General features: G+C 41.6%; 1 long non-coding RNA gene across 1 annotated transcript in view; it reads left to right on the top strand.

Moving 5' to 3' along the window:
* LOC148398400 (uncharacterized) overlaps positions 1–17,299 on the top strand; it is a 175,964-nt gene that overhangs the window by 141,042 nt on the left and 17,623 nt on the right. The gene's annotated exons all lie outside the window — the stretch shown is intronic.

The following is a 17,299-nucleotide window of genomic DNA, read 5'->3' as shown; positions in this document are numbered from 1 at the left end:
TTTTCAGAAATAGTCTACCCACTGTCACCCCCTCCTCCACATAAAAGCTCGCATTTAGGCTATTGTGAGGTTTTATAGCACAAATATGATGCTAAACTCCTAAATCCTTATGCAAACTACCTGGTGTAATACCCCTAATTGAATACATGCATATGTATCATCTGAATTTTCGAGCCGCTAGATGGCTGGCTTTATATATTAAACATAGCAGGACAGGGCATGTCTGTGGGTGTGTATGAAATATGACATTAAGTTGCCGTGGAGGATTCAAAGGATGTGAGACATTTACGTGTATTTGTATCCTACGAGTCAGATTTGCTTGTTTTCGAGGATTAAATTCAAGATCGGAGATTAAAAAAAAAGAAAGCCACGTTTTACAACTGTGATTATATGCGACAAATTAGGATAATGTATTGTGATTTAAAATGTGATGATATCTTAACTGTTTCTATATCAAGCTTGAGAGCTGAAGTTTAGTGCATCAAGACATTAAAAGTTGTAACCCCTGATGTGTGCGTCTCTCTCTCTCCCTCTCTTTGTCTGTCTCTCTCCCGCTCTCTCGCGCTGTCTGCCTCTCTCTCTCTCTCTCTCTCTCTCTCTCTCTCTCTCTCTCTCTCTCTCTCTCTCTCTCTCTCTCTCTCTCTCTCTCTCTCTCTCTCTCTCCCTCTGTCAAACATAGCACATTGGCCGCATTCTATGACGGAATGTAAGACATTTCAAAAGGTAAACTGTTAATAAAAATTGTCTCGGCGCGATATACACTTTTTTGGTCAACATTAATCACAACTTGACCTACATCAACACACACACCCCACACACAAAAATAAAATAAAACTAAGCGCATCGGACATATAATGCATATTTCCTATTTTTAAATGAAATCCCGTGGGTGCAAGCCATTTTACGTATAATCACTTACTGGTTCGATGAAAGACCGAAATGACATTCATTCATTCTTCATTAATATATAATTTTTTGCCAACACAGGAAAGGAATTAAACCAATGACAGATTAACATAAATTCCATAAAAACTGAAGACTCACGCAGGCGCGCGCGGAACACGTGTCTTGAATTGGGACTACCAGAAAGATAATTGTGTTATTCACTGGAAGAGAGATGAGGTTTAAGCGATTCTCTTCACGTTCTTTTCTCGGTTTTGTCATATTTTTGTTCAACAACAAAAGTTTGTTATAGTAAAAAAAAAAAAAAACAAAGAAAGAAAACGGCTCAGTTGCCGGCTGTTCTCTCATGAGGAAAAACACCTTCCTTCTTTTTGTGAGCGGATCTGATAAAAGTTTCAAAAAGATGAGCTGATTTATACTTTGTTTTTAGTACACCGTAAAGATGTTTAATTGGGTAAATCTAAAACCATGCCAGAGAGTACAAGCCCTAATGACCACTGTGCAACTAATAAACTAACAGCGTGAGCAGCTATCTTAAAACACCGCGGAAAGAAGTGTGTGTGTCTGTGTGTGCATGTGTGTGTGTGAGTGAAAGGGGTCAAGTGTGTGTGCGCGTGCGTGCTTGTGCGCGCGTACGTGAGTGTATGCGTGCGCATGCCTCCATGTTGTGGCAGTGTTTGGGCTCGTCCACGACTAAGATGCTGATGCAGCTTATTACTCCTTGTCCCATAATGATTTACAAACAAGGCAGCCATCAATAGCACAAATCTGCATCTCTCAGAAAAACATCACCCTCGTCAAGCTCCTGGCATCTTTTTGATCTCACCAACATCTTTAATTGTATTTTGCATAAAGGTGCCAAACTATCGGGTGTGTGGCCTTAATGGGATGCCGCTGTGGAAGTGGGGGAGAAGGTTACACACTCTCTGAGGAGAGTTGCGCTGTAATTAACAGGGGGAACAAAGCAGAAAAACTAAAAACACATGAAAGGCAAGAAGCAGATCACCTTAATCACTGTACATACTCAGTCGCATACACTTTGAAAACAAGCATATAAGCAAGCTTTCATAAACACAAACACACAGGAGTTCAAACATCACACATGTGTCTTAACACATCAACCTCCCAGGAGCAGTGTTGTTTCTCATAGGAATACCATGCATACTGTAAAACTGATGTCCAACTCTTGAGAACGCACATTTGTGAACTAAAAAGTCATTCCAGGTCATAAAACATCATACGCCTCATAAAGCTGACTTGAGAAAATACCAAAGCTGTTATATAGGCAAAAGGTGCTCACTTTGAAGATTCTAAATCAGGGATGGTCAAACAATCAATATGTGTCTCATAATTTGGATTATAAATTAAATCATTGATTTTTTTTGCATTTTTATGCTTACTAAATAATTATTTTATTATTTCTTCATGATGTTGATGACTTACATATTAATCTACACTGAATTAGAGGATATTTCCAAACTTTTGATTGGTGTTGTATCTCTCTATATACAGTCAAACTGAAACATACAATTGCTTAAACATACAGATATTTTAAAATACTGTACATACGTAAATGTATTTACACACACACACACACACACACACACACACACACACACACACACACACACACACACACACACACACATATATATATATATATATATATATATATGCTTCATAGTTTTGCTGTCCAACCAAATTATTGTTGTTAAAAAATAAAAGAACAACAAAATCTTTTGTTGAACAACCCTTTTGAGACAATCACTGCAATCATACAGTTTCTAACAGAAACATGTGCCACTATCATCAGGTATTTTTGCTCACCTTTTGTCCACAATGTTCAAGTTGTCTTAAATTTGAAGGGTCTCCAGATGATAAATTGCGTCTCCTTGCCCAGATAGGATTTAGATCAGTGCTCGGAGAAGGCGACTTCAGAAGATTCCATTGTCTTGGTGGTATCTATGGCTTACGCTGCGTGTATTTGAATCAACATCCTGTGGCAAGACCCATAACCTGCAATTGAGACCACGTTTTTTTTACACTGGGCAGCACAATTCTCTCTAGAATACCTTGATAGTCTCAAGATGCCATTGAGCCCTGCACAGATTAAAGAAACCCAGAGCCAGATTTTGCAAAGCAGGCCCAGAACATGACTCCCACGTTTGACAGAAGGGACACCGTTGTTGTTTTTTGCACACGAGGCACAGGAAAATTTGTGGGTACCTTGTCAAAAAACAAAGAATCCACACTCATTCTGGAAATAACATAATTTTGAGACTGAAATTTGCTGAAATTCAAATTGACAAGCCACAATGCTCCTGGGACACTGTATCTGTGACCTGTGTGGATTTGGCATGTTCACCCCATGTTTATGTGGGTTTTTGGAGGTGTTCAGCCTTCTCCAACATAGCCAGAAACATGCATTTTAGATCAATTGAAGACCTGGATGAAGGAACATTTGATAACACTGATAATGAAAACAATAAGAAAAAAATATATACTATATAGACTTATGATCTGTTAATTTAAATTTGTACATGTTTTTTTGTTTTTGTTTCATGTATGTGTTATGTTGTGTTTTTGTGCTGCATGTTTTGCTTGTTAGTTTCTTTTTTGTTTCCATCTGTGCTCCTCAATTTAGTCCCATTTTTACATCAATCTGCTCCCTCAGCGACTCGTGTCTTGTCCAGATATTTATCGTTGTCATGTCAGTTTGTTTGTGTTTAGTTACCTGGTTTCGTTCAGCCCTTGTCGTTTCATTGTTTGTTGCTTCCATTTTTGTCAATGCTGTTAAGGTCTGTTGTTATCTACACTTTCCAGGTCATGTTTCCATGCGTGGTGAGTGTGTTTGTTTTGTGTGAATTTAATACTTTGATTTGGATTTGTTGTTCTTTGTTAAAGTTGTACTTTTGGTCACTCTCTGTTTTGTGTGCTGTTTATGTTTTGTTTAATAAATTAAATTTGAGTCTCCTGCAACTAATTCTTCCACTGCGCCTTACCTTTTTATCCCCAAATAATTTATGCCTTTAAAGTTGTTATCATATCTCCAGGGCATTAATGAGGCCAAGGAGGAAAGCTGTGATGATGACCATAGACCCATGAATTGACCTTGGAAGGTAGGGGAGCGGTATGTGTTTCTCTATCTAGGTTGCTCAGTGTACAATGAGTTTATAAATGGTGAATACAATACACATGACAATAAGTCAACATCAATAAATATAATAAATAATAAAAATAACTGAATGAACACCAAAACTGAACTCTGAAGAGGCTTCCAAAGCCGAAGCAATAATCTCCCTCTGCGCAATTTTCCACTGCCTCTGCCTCCATCATGCAATATCAAAGCTATGGTTGAGTCCACAATTCATTGTTTGTAGTAAAGAATTTTGATGCCCTCCAGTTTATGGCATCAAAACTCAAAGATGATTCTCTGTAGTATGTGCTCACTGCTCTCGGCTCCAGCGACGCAGCCAACAAGGTTCCTACATTTATAAGAATTACCGTATATTTCTTTACTACAGGTCGCTCCCCAGTACAAGTCGCACCAGCCATAATCAATCAATCGACCGATCAATCAATCAATCAATCAATCAATCAATCAATCAATCAATCAATCAATCAATCAATCAAATCTTTTATTTGCCAAGTTTGAGTATGCTAAACAAGGAATTTGACTTCGGTAGATCTCGGCCTCTGTACAACATTTAGGTAGCTAACAACATTCAGGACGACATGGGGAAAAATTATTCTCAAACATCCCCTGATCTCAAACTCCCAGGAGGGCAAGGAAAAACTCAAAACTCCCTCTAGAGGAAATGAAAAACCTTGAGAAGAGACCACAGATGGGAGGATCCCTCTTCCAGGATGACCAGGCTGCAATGGATGCAGAAAGGACACATAGTACACATACTATGGACAATCCAAAGGTAAAGCATCAAGAGCAGGATGTTACTGCACAATAATGTCTCTGAGACTCTATGCGTGGTGTGAGTTTATCAGAGCGACAGCCTGGGGGAAGAAGCTGTGTCTGTATCTGCTGGTTTTGGCGTACAGCGCTCTGTAACGCCGTCCGGAGGGGAGTAGTTCGAGCAGACTGCGACCTGGTTATGAAGGGTCTGTAGAGATGTTACTTGCACGTTTCCTGGTACTGGACAGATGGGAGGTAGGTCCCGATTATCTTTTCTGCAGTCCTGATTGTCCGTTGCAGTCTGTGCTTGTCTTGTTTGGTGGCTGATCCAAACCAGACAGTGCAGAGGATAGACTGGATGATTGCAGTATAGAAGATCTTCAACAGCTCCCGTGGGAGGTAGAACTTCCTGAGCTGTCTCAAAAAGTACAGCCTCTGCTGGGCCTTCTTACGGACAGAGTCTATGTGGCTGGTCCATTTGAGGTCCCAAGAGATTGTGGATCCCAGGAACTTTAAGGTGTCTGTGGAGAGAATAGCATTACTGTGGATAGTGAGGGGTGGAAGTGGTGATGGGTCTCTCCTGAAGTCCACTGTCATCTCCACGGTCTTGAGCGGGTTCAGCTCCAGGTAGTTTTGGCTGCACCAGTGGACCAGCCGCTCCACCTCCTGTCTGTACGCAGTCTCGTCACCGTCCCAGATCAGTCCGATGAGAGTGTTGTCGTCGGCATACTTCAGGAGCTTCACAGAAGAGTCACCTGAGGAGCAATCATTAGTGTAGAGAGAGAAGAGCAGTGGGGAGAGGATGCACCCCTGGGGGGTGCCAGTATTGGTGGTCCGGGTGTCAGATGTGAAGGTCCCCAGCCTCACATGCTGTCTCCTGTTGGTCAGGAAGCTGGTGGAGGCAGGCACCGCAAGCTGGATAAGCCTCTGGTGGAGGATGTCAGGAGCGATGGTATTGAACACCGAGCTGAAGTCCACAAACAGGATCCTGGCGTACGTCCCTGGGGTGTCCAGGTGGTGGAGGATGTAATGCAGTCCCATCTTGACCGCATCGTCCACCGACCTGTTTGCCCGGTAGGCAAACTGCAGGGGGTCGAGCTGGGGGCCCGTAATGTCCTTCAGGTGGTTCAACACTAACCTCTCGAAGGATTTCATGACCATAGATGTCAGGGCGACAGGTCTATAGTCATTCAAACCTGTGATGGCGGGCCTCTTGGCCACCGGTACAATGATGGAGCACTTGAAGCACGAGGGCACCTCACACAGCTTCAGGGAATGGTTGAAGATCCGTACAAAGGTGGGTGCCAGTTGCTCATCACATACTTTCAGGCAGGAGGGCGACACGCCGTCTGGGCCTGGTGCTTTCCTGACCTTTTGTCTCTGGACAATCTGCCACACCTCCTCCTCGCGGGTCTGAAGTGAGGGCGCGGCTTCTGTAAGAGAGAGAGTAGGTGATAACGATGATGGAGGTGTGGACAGGGGGGTTGTGGGGGGGGAGGTGTGTATGGTGTGTATGTCGATTGTGATGCAGGAGGTCCTGTGGTGTGGGTGGACCATTCAAACCTGCAGTAAAACCAGTTTAGCTAGTTTGCGAGTCTTGGGTTCTCCGCAGGACGGGGGGTTGGTTTCTTGAAGCCTGTGATGCTCTTTAGACCTTTCCACACTGTTGAGGGATCAGGATTGGCAGACGGGTGTCTCTCCAGGCTCTCCCCATAACACCTCTTGGCGTTCCTGATCTCTCGGTTCAGTGTGTTCCTGGTCCGCCTGAACAGGTCCCGGTCCCCACTCCTGTAGGCCCCCTCCTTGGCTTTGCGCAGCATCCTGAGGTTTGGTGTAAACAAAGGTTTATCGGTGTTGTACGTGCAGAAGTTCTTAATCTGCACACACAAGTCCTCACAAAAGCTGATGTATGATGTGACAGTATCGGTGAGTTCATGCAGGTCTGAAGTTGCAGCTTAAAAAAACAAACAATCGGTGCAGTCAAAGCAGGCTTGGAGGTCCTGCTTTGACTCCACTGTCCACTTCCTCACAGTCCTCACCACAGGCTTAGAAGTTTTTAATTTCTGCCTATAGATAGGGATCAGATGAACTATACAGTGGTCCGAGTGTCCTAAAGCTGCACGGGGCACAGAGTGGTATGCGTCCTTTATTACCTTGTAGCAGTGGTCCAGTGTCTGTGTACCTCTGGTGGGACACGTTATGTGCATAATATGCATAATAAAGAAGAAAAAGACGCACTGGCATATGTCGTAATTTGGGGGGAAATTTATTCGATAAAATCCACACCAAAAACAGACATGTCATTTTGAAAGGCAATTTAAAATAAAAATATAATATAAGTCACACTGGAGTATAAATCACATTTTAGGGGGAAATTTATTTGATAAAATCCAACACTAAGAACAGACGTCATATTGAAAGGCAGTTTAAAATAGAAATAGAATAGAGGCAACAACAGGCTGAATATGGTATGCTCATGTTACTTGACACATAAACACTGAACTGAGAACGTGCCTGACGTAACATATTACGAGTTATTCACATACGTAACTATAGCATAAATAACATACTAACAAGTTCACCAAATCATCCGTGTCACTCCAGATCACTAAATCCAATGAAATCTTCTTCCTCTGTGTAACTTTTAAACAACTCTGCTAATACCAGAAGTAGAAGATGCGGTGCTTCCCCTTTTATGTTGTTTACGTCAGACTCATCATCAGTTACAGTTCCAATTATTTCAGAGACCCAGAGCGCTCTCTTGCGGTTTAGTGTGAAAAATAACATGTGAAGTTATATAATGTTTTTATAATTTCACACATAAGTCGCTTCCGAGTATAAGTCGCACCCCCGGCCAAACGATGAACTTTTGGAAAACTGTGTCGTTATTTAATGTGTCTTGTTCTCTCATTGTTGCTTTCTGTCCATGCCCCGCACTTTTACCATTCAGTCCAATTGGTTAAGGCAGATGACTGCTATACACCATCACAGTTCAAGGTTCCTTCCTTGTCGGTTTGTTGCCAAAGTACTTTACCTGCTCAAAGTGTGGTTTTCTAATTTTCACAGACTAAACGACTGTGTTCCTCTTTTGCCTGCCACCTGTCACTTTGCCACCCAATTTGAATAAGAATGCCTTTCAGATTCAATCTAAATTACCTGCAAAAATATTGATGTTAAGTGGCACTGTCGTTTTATTTACATCTTACTTTGAAATGTGTTACCTTGTTTTAACATGTTTATTAGGATTATAAACTGTTTCTTGAAATTTGCCACTAAAGTTGATCGTGTTTTCATAACAGTTTGACTCTGGAATTAAATAATTGTGTTATACAAAACTGGAAAAAAATGTTTCCACACCTAAACAAATGAGATTCAGTGCCCTGGAATTGACTATGCTTCACTTCCCTTCAATGTGAGTGACAAGCTTTATAGGGGCTGTGCAAAATGTTTAGGTTTCTCAATTCATTTTAAAAACTTAATTTTAGTGATGTGCAAAAAAGATGGTCCATCATAGCAATGTAGATTTTTTTTTTTATATAATCATACGTATAATAATTGCAAATTTTATAACGTGTGTGCCATGTCATGTCTCACGGCTATCTTCCTGCTTTGCACACCCAAAGGAGACAACCACCCTGTCACAAACTTGGTGGATCGATGATGATAGAAACAAATGCAATGCAATTCCTTTGTGACTTGAGGGAATACTAGAAGTTTGTGATGACAGTTTGCTTAAAGCTCTGCTGAATAAATTGATGGTAGGCTTACTGAGGACACGCGTGTCAAACTTAGGCTGTTGCATTCTATCATTTCACCAATAGATGGCAGAAAATCTGACACACTGTCTCTTTAAGCATTGTTTGCTTTGCCATTATGATCAACTATAATTTAGGTTTATTACTCTAACTTCTGTTCTGGAAACCTCAAAGACACTTTGGTGTTCCTGTTGTTATGCCTAGTCTGAACTAAACCAGAATTTTCCTACAACTTGCATCTAAATTTTTGCTTAATATGTTCTTTAAATACTCACTATACACAAAAGAAGTGATCAAATGAACTCTTATTTTTGCATTGAATATTCTAGATTATCTTTATTTATGACTAAGGTTACATGTGTGCCATTAATTAAGTGATTGCCTGGTTGATTCCAACTGAATGACCTCATCACATTCGACCTGTGACTATGTTTCATGTAGTCAATAACCATTTTAAAATATTGGCAGTATTCGGATTTTCAAAGGCTGTATAAATGTGCGCAAAAACCCGATTATGCTCTTGAGTACACCTGGGTTACCCCTTTCCAAAACCAAATGTTGTGTCATATAAAGGCGATCTCAAAGTCAAAGTCAAAGTCAGCTTTATTGTCAATTTCTCCACATGCCAAAGACACACAAAGAAACCGAAATTTCTATCCCTATCCCACGGTGACAAGACATGGCCCACAACAGACAAACAAGTAAACAAGTATACTAGATCTGTGTCTAGACACACATATGAGTGTATACAGTAAGTCCATAGCTTGGGTTAAACTTAGCTTCTCCTTGACAAAAGACCTTAGCCTCTCAAATGAAATTGATCTCTTCAACATATTTCCTTGAGATGAATCACTATTATTTCCTATGAGCCAGCACCATTGGCCTATCGCTTGGCATCTTCTGTAGAGAGCATTGCAGAACGAACACACGGAAAATGTGAGTAGCTGAGGATAAAATACACAGAAATCAACAGGAATAGTTGATACAAATACATTTGTGAATCGCGAATAACAAGTATGTGGCGGCCCACTGTGTTGCATTCAAGGTCACATTCAAACACTGACACAAAAATGATTTTAAAAAGGCTTTGCATTTTTATTACAAATGCATAAAATATTTTCAATGATGTATTTTAAAACATATATATCAATGAATAATCACAAATATACGCGTTATATTAGTACTTATGAAAAGTAATGAGTCCATTTTCTTGAAATATTTTCTTTTCTAATGCAATATAATTTGCTGACTACACACCACCTGCATCAAACGATACTGCCACCTTTATTTTCTTCATATTTAATGCATAACAGCAAGCAATAAATCATAAAATGGTGGCTCGAGTATGTTAAGTGCAATGAAATGCAATATATCCAGCCACATAATCATTTCCTTTTTGACATTATCAATTGAGTGTATTCTGAGATTACAGCTGTATCCTGGCAGGAGATAATATTAGCTAAATCATCATAAAGAATATTTGCATTGTCGGTTTGTCGCTGTAAAGTTTTGCACTGTTTTGTTTTGCACCATGCTCCCATGTAAGCCCCTGCAATCAGCCTCAGACTGCGAGGGTTACAAAAGAAGCTCATTCTGCCACAGGAGCCCCTCTTTAGAGAGTAATTCTAAAACTTACATGCCTCTTATTTGTTGGGTCAAAGGTTAAATTGCTGACCCTCCCCTCCATTCCTCCCTCTCACTCTGCTCACCGTGGCCAAGCTGTACCCTGAGTCTTATATTTACATGGATTAGAGTCCTTTCACGCTGAAGAAAGGGGCTGGTTCACAGTCAAAGCCCGAGGAGCAGTCCATGCTGCCCGAGTGGCCACATTATTCACTGGTAGACAATGACCATATTGTAGTTATGTGAAAAAGGAGGGGGTAGCAGGAAAGAGAAATCCCCCCTTTGCCATGGCAAAGTCCTACACTTGTGCCACAGAGAGGAGGGGCTGAGCCCCAATCGCTTTTTCAAGCAGAACAAACAAAGGCTGCCCACTGTGAACAAGATGAAGATGTCAAAAGCTTTTAGGCTGGGGGGTGAGATGGGGTTTAGGGGATAAACCAACAAAACAAGTGAAAAGGTCTTTTCTCAAATAGATAAATCCAGCTAAGACTACATTTCCACATCAGATTTACACTCTTCTGAACGTCATTTCACCTCCCACTTGCATCACCGCTATTCTAAGGAACCTTACATTACAATGGTGAAGAAGGGAGTTATGCTTTGGCCAGCGTTGTTGCTTATCATACTACGGTGCAGCATATGCAGCATTACACCATATTTGGACATCTTTTAAAATTCGACATGCAACTCAGGGCTTTAAAAATGTGCATCATCTTGCATTTAGAAGGACAAAGGCAAAACTGCAAAAGCAAATGATGTTAAAATGATATTGACAAACTCTACATCTAAGATTTTGACTGAACAGACTTAGAACAAAAGCAATTTTATGTTTGATGTTTGCTTTTTTTTTTTTAGAATGTACATATATTGCTCCAAAACCTCAGAGGACAGAGGCCTTGTAGATTAAATGACATAAAAAGACCTGGTATACAACCATAGACAATTCATATGCAAATGGTTTGCCATGCACTGACTCTGATTAACTCCCAGTGAGTTCATAGTTTCTCTGTTAACAAAGATTTAGCTCCTTTTAAGAGAAGCAGTATATTAAGTAGGGAAAGAGAGAGGGAAAGAGAACTGGTGGAGACCCTTACAGTAAAGCCCCCTCGGGACATAATACAACCTTCATCCTATCGGCCTAATCCGTCTTGCAGATGCAGGATAGATTCAGACACGGTACAGGGAAGGAAGAAAGGAGACAAAAGAAAGCAGCAGTTTTGTTTCAAATGCAATCCCAGCAGCAAAAGTCCTCCAAAACCCCATGACTGAACTGAGTGAATGACTTGGGTTTGAGCCAGTCAAGAGCTGTGTGCCCAGCGGACCTTATGAATAAGAATGAGTCACGCTGCTCTATAACACTGCCTGTATTAGGATTTAAGGAACATTCATACAGTACTGCCGTACTTGTGACCTCAAACTGGAAAAAGGAATGAAATTCAGTTCCTGTTAATGTCGTAAGTCTGTATGTGTGGGTGTGTCTCCCTCTAATTGTCTCTCATCTGTCCGTCTGTCTGTCTGTCTGTCTGTCTGCCCGTCCGTCCGCCCGTCCGTCCGTCCGTCTGTCTATCATCCATCCATCCATCCATCCATCCATCCATCCATCCATCCATCCATCCATCCATCCATCCATCCATCCATCCATCTATCTATCTATCTGTCTATCGCCATCCATTTCTGGTTGCAAGCCAATCGTAGGGGACATATTGACGAACAACCATTCACACTCACACATACAAGCAATTTGGAGTGCTCAATCATCATGCGTGTTTTTGGAATGTGGGAAACCAGAGCACCAGAAGGAAACCCTTTTGGGAGCACTGGACTTCCAGCTGAGTGTGGCCGTTTAAAGCACTTCCTTTTCGGATAGGTGGCGGAGGTGGTCCCCTATACGTGGACTTTAGGGGAAATGTAAGTCAAATGAACACTCACCAATTTCAATTGACTACATAACGATGTGGGAAATAATTAATCTTCCATAATACCTCTTGCAACACGTTGTGTTTGCATATGCTGGTCACTGGTGAAAAGAAATAGACGTGACAAGGCACTTTGGCTGCAGACAGGCTGCTCATTTCTCTAAAATCAGCCACAGAGAGGCTAATCCTTGTGATATGTTGAAGTAGTCATAAGTAGATATGTCCATGTATATTTTAGTGCCAATTGATAGCTGGTTTAAGTGATAGTCTTTATAATGATTTCCAATGTGGAAATTATGATCTCTTCCGTCCGTGACATAGTCAGGCTGATGTGTCAAATAAAGCAGACTCCACCCAAAAAGTGGGCGTCACTAAGCGTAGTGTTCTTCTGTTAATAAATGGGGTTAAATCTCTCATGAATTCTTTTTCAGGGGGGGAATAGGAGAACTGTCATCATTTTTCCTATCACATACCGTATTTTCCGGACTATAAGTCGCTCCGGAGTATAAGTCGCACCAGCCATAAAATGCCCCAAAAAGTGAAAAAAAAAACATATATAAGTCGCTCCGGAGTATAAGTCGCATTTTGGGGGGCAATTTATTCGACAAAATCCCACACCAAAAACAGTCATGAACGAGCAACAACAGGCTAAACGATAGCAACAACAGGCTAAACGATAGGTATGCTAACGTGACAAACACAAAGAGCTGAGAACGGGCCTGACGTAACATATAGAGTGATTAAGGACAACTATTACATGAATAACATGTTTATAAAACCATCGGTGTCACTCCAAATTATTAAATCCATCGATCGTTCTTTGTCAACAATGGGTGCACGCGGCTGAGGGTGCTTGCACTTCAAAATATTCCACAGGCTCATATAACGATAGATAAACTATATTTCAAATAACTATAATATAAGCCAATAATATTATCAAACCATCCGTGCACTTTAAATCCATTAAATCCATCGATCAAATTCCTCATCCTTTGTCAACATCGCCGCGCGTGCGCCCTGACGTCAGCCTCGTCTTTATTCCACAGATCTAGTATATAACTATATTGTAGCGTTAACAAAGTACAAGGATAGACGTGGGTTTGGTAAACGGCTCTTTATTAAACAAAACAAACTTCCAAGCGTGTGGCGGCGTGGACTTCCAGACACGAGAGCTCCATGGCATAGGACCGGGCGTGCGTAATGGCCATGTCCGAGCCCCATGCACCGTTCGCGGACAGCCACTCGGCCGAGCGCCGGCCCCCGACTCAGTAGAGTAGGACCGGGCGTGCGTAAAAGCCATAATAGTTTTTCAAACCTTCTATGTCACTCCAAATCTTTAATTCCTTCAAACTCTTTGTCCTCCGTGTCATTTAGAAATGATCACCGCTAATGATGCCGGTAGTCCTTACGTGGGTACGTTTGTCCTTTATGTAAACAACCGCCGCGCCGTGCCACTGACGTCACTTGAAATAGTAATCCATTGGTATATCACGGTTCTCCAAACTTTCTTTCTGCTGCTCGATTACTGTTTTCAGCTGCATATTTTACAACTTGAAGTTTGTAACCTGCAAAATATGAGTTTCTTTTTGGTGCCATTTTTCTTAAGCCCACCCAGTTGATGAGTCACGTCCAACGGTGAAATTTAGAGCGCCCTCATCCAGTTTCGTCTGAAAATATATTTTTTTTCAGATGTAGTTTTTTGTTTTGTTTATTTGGTTGTTTTATCAAAGTCAAAGTCTGCTTCATTGTCGATTTTTTTATATATACCAAGACACACAAAAAGATTGAAATTACTTTGTACTGTTTAATTAAAAAAAAAAAAATCTCTACCTTACAACTGCAAACATTATAGTGCAAGAACTTTAACACTTATGTCATATTAGCATATATAGATCTTCTTCTGCATTTAATTTTAAACCCATTCATGTGCAGGCTTCTCAGTGGTGAAAATGGCAGCTGGTAAGAAAGAATAGAACATGGAAGATTCATTAAGTGAAATTCTCAAGTCGGAAAGAGCTGGATGCCCTCCGGAGGTATACACACCCGGAGGTTTATAAAATTAACTGGCTTTGAATGTGACTTTGTGCTTTTTGTACTGCTTCAATTCGAAGGCCTGGTCACTGAGCACCCTTAACGTTAGCATCAGCACCCTGCTTGGTAGTTCTTTGCTCGTGTGAAACCAAGAGAATGGCCTTTGTCAAGGTGTACTTGCTTCAATTCTCACTCATCACCCCTGGCACTGGGGTGTTAAATTATATGCTCCAGAGGACTCCAATCATATATTATTAGGCAAACGGATTCTGCACATGTCCCCTGCTATGACAGTTTCCACAGTCAAGGATTTCGACCTTTATTCCCAACCAAGTACCTCCTGCACTCTCTTTTGCACCCTTTGCAACACACACACACACGCACGCACGCACGCGCGCACACACACACACACACACACACACACACACACACACACACACACAGGCGCACACACACACACACACACACACACACACGCATACACACACACACACACACACACACATGTCCACCCCCTATCATTCTTCACCAATTCCTGCTCTTATTGAAAGCCTCTAAGTTGGTGAGTGGGTGTGATCACAGGATAGTTGCTCGGGGTGTAAGACACCAGGCATCACAAGGATTTGACAGCACAGCCTTTGGCTCCTTCAACTCTCAGATGGCTTTCCTCTGGCCTCTGCTACCAAGCTAAAGAACATTCAACAAGCATACTGTAATTGAAGCCCTTTCTAAAGTTGCAAAAATAAGGCATTTTCAGCATCTTTTTCATAAAAATGCTCATTTTGATTATTATAATAATTCCTTGATCTTGATTGTCAGTTGATTTTTTTTAAGATACACTGAACTCCTTCTTTAGTGCTATCTATTTAGACGGATCCATCCATTTTCTACACCACCTATCATGATTAGCGTTATGGGTAACCCACACTTCATATCTTTTTTACTATCTTTGATAGCATGTTTCCTTGCCTCCATTGCTGCAAATCATTATTATTGTTGTTAGCATGTGATATTTGTTTTTTTGTTTTTCCAAGGAGGCATATTACATTGATTCTGTAGTGGTGCATGCTGCAAACTCCCATGCAGTCTGGGTTCGATCCCCAGTCAGTGTCGCAATACCGAGCTATGGCCAGCCAAGACAGCATAAAAAAAGGTGTGAGTTGCGTCAGGAAGGGCATCTGGTGTAAAAATATTGCCAAACAAAACATGCTAGTATAGTCGTTGTGACAACCCCTGAGACAAGCCCAAAGTCAGCATGACATATTATGAAAATCGACTTTGTTTTTAATTGCATTTATACAAATATAGTGGTGCAGCTCGACACACAAGATTAATTGGTTTCAGGACAAAGTGGTTTCATGACAAAGTGAGGCAAAACAGCTGGGATGTGTCTTGCAGTCAGGTCAAACCACACTGTTCTTTCTGAATCCGATATTTGACGAGTAGCCCAACTCTCCTTTCTTATGTGGGCTTTATAAAAGGGAAGCTAGGCAATATGATCCCCCTATCATTGAAACACACCCTACAGTTCTTGTTCTCTAAAAGCAGTATCAGTTACTTTTCCAGAATTCTTCTGAACATATAGGCACATTTCAACCATGTGACTTGTGTATTGGAGCCTATTCAACGTATTATATGTAATTTTCCTATACATTTTACGGTATAGTGGCTGTTAGCACATCTGCCTCATATTCAAATGGTTCTGGAGGCCCTGACTCAAGAATCCAGCAATCACAGCTTAATATACAGTATCCATATATTTTAACATCCATCCATCCATCCATCCATCCATCCATCCATCCATCCATCCATCCATCCATCCATCCATCCATCCATCCATCCATCCATTTTCTAAACCGCTTAGTCCCCCAGGGGTCGCGGGTGTGCTGGAGCCTATCCCAGCCGTCATCGGGCAGTAGGCGGGGGACACCCTGAACCAGTTGCCAGCCAGTAGCAGGGCACACAGAGACAAACAGCCATTTGCACTCGCACTCACACCTAGGGACAATACACTACTAAAAGAATGAATTTGAGGAAATATGTCAACATGCAAATGCAGGTTTGATTCCGCCTCCGGCCTTCCCTGTGTGGAGTTTGCATGTTGTCCCCGTGCCTGCTTGGGTTTCCACCGGGTACTCTGGTTTCCTCCCACATCCTAAAAAACAAGCGTGGTAGGCCGATCGAGCACTCCAAATTGCCCGTAGCTGTGAGTGCGTGTGCGTCTCTGTGTGCCCTGCAATTGGCTGCCAACCAGTTCAGAGTGTCCCCTGCCTACTGCCCGATGACTGCTAGGATAGGCTCCAGCATGCCCGGGATGCCGTGGGGATGAGTGGTAGGGACACTGGATGGATGGATGTCAACATGCTGTGAAAACCAAATTGACCAAAAATGTTGCAGTCGCCCCCTTTTCAAGCTTGTATTTCAAAATAGCTATATTACACAGTGTAACTGATTCAAGTAGTTAGTAGTTAGTCGTGGAGCTAACTAGTGTATAGTGGTGGTTGGTTTTAATAGAGTGGCAGGGTGAAATGAAAAATGCTCAAACCTGCAACGCTTGGTCTGAATTGTTTATATGTACAACGAGGTCCTCAATAAAAAAGGTAAAGACCCAATGATTGTCACACACACATCTGGGTGTGGCGAAATTTGTCCTCTGCATTTAACCCATCCCCGAGGGGAGCAGTGAGCAGCAGCGGTGCTGCGCCCGGGAATCATTTGGTGATAAAGATTCAACTTGCAAGAAGTACATGAAGAAGAGCTTCACAGAACAAGAAGACATCTACATTCAAAAGACAAAAAGGTTTATGAATCAATAAGCAATTTTATATAATGAGATGTACTTTGTATTACTTTGAATTAAATATTCCATCCGTCCATTTTCTGAACCGCTTAGTCCCGACGGGAGTCGCGGGTGTGCTGGAGCCTATCCTAGCCGTCAACAGGCAGTAGGAATATGTAGAAATAACTGGGCAATACTAACGCATTATCAGTCACGCTGTGAATTATAACTCAACACAACAAATACATTCCTGATTCAGTCACAATTTATTTTTCAGAATTTTCCATGTCTTAGGTAAATGAAAATAACGACATAATCTTGAGTGAAGGAAGTATGCATAGTCTGCATCTCATGTGAATACTGTATAAGGGAGATCTGTGTC

This window comes from Syngnathus floridae, chromosome 5, assembly GCF_059516105.1.
Source record: "Syngnathus floridae isolate MCC-2025c chromosome 5, RoL_Sflo_1.0, whole genome shotgun sequence".
NCBI lineage: Eukaryota > Metazoa > Chordata > Actinopteri > Syngnathiformes > Syngnathidae > Syngnathus > Syngnathus floridae.
Note: the sequence above shows the minus strand (reverse complement) of the source record. Positions and strands in the feature narration are given on the sequence as shown.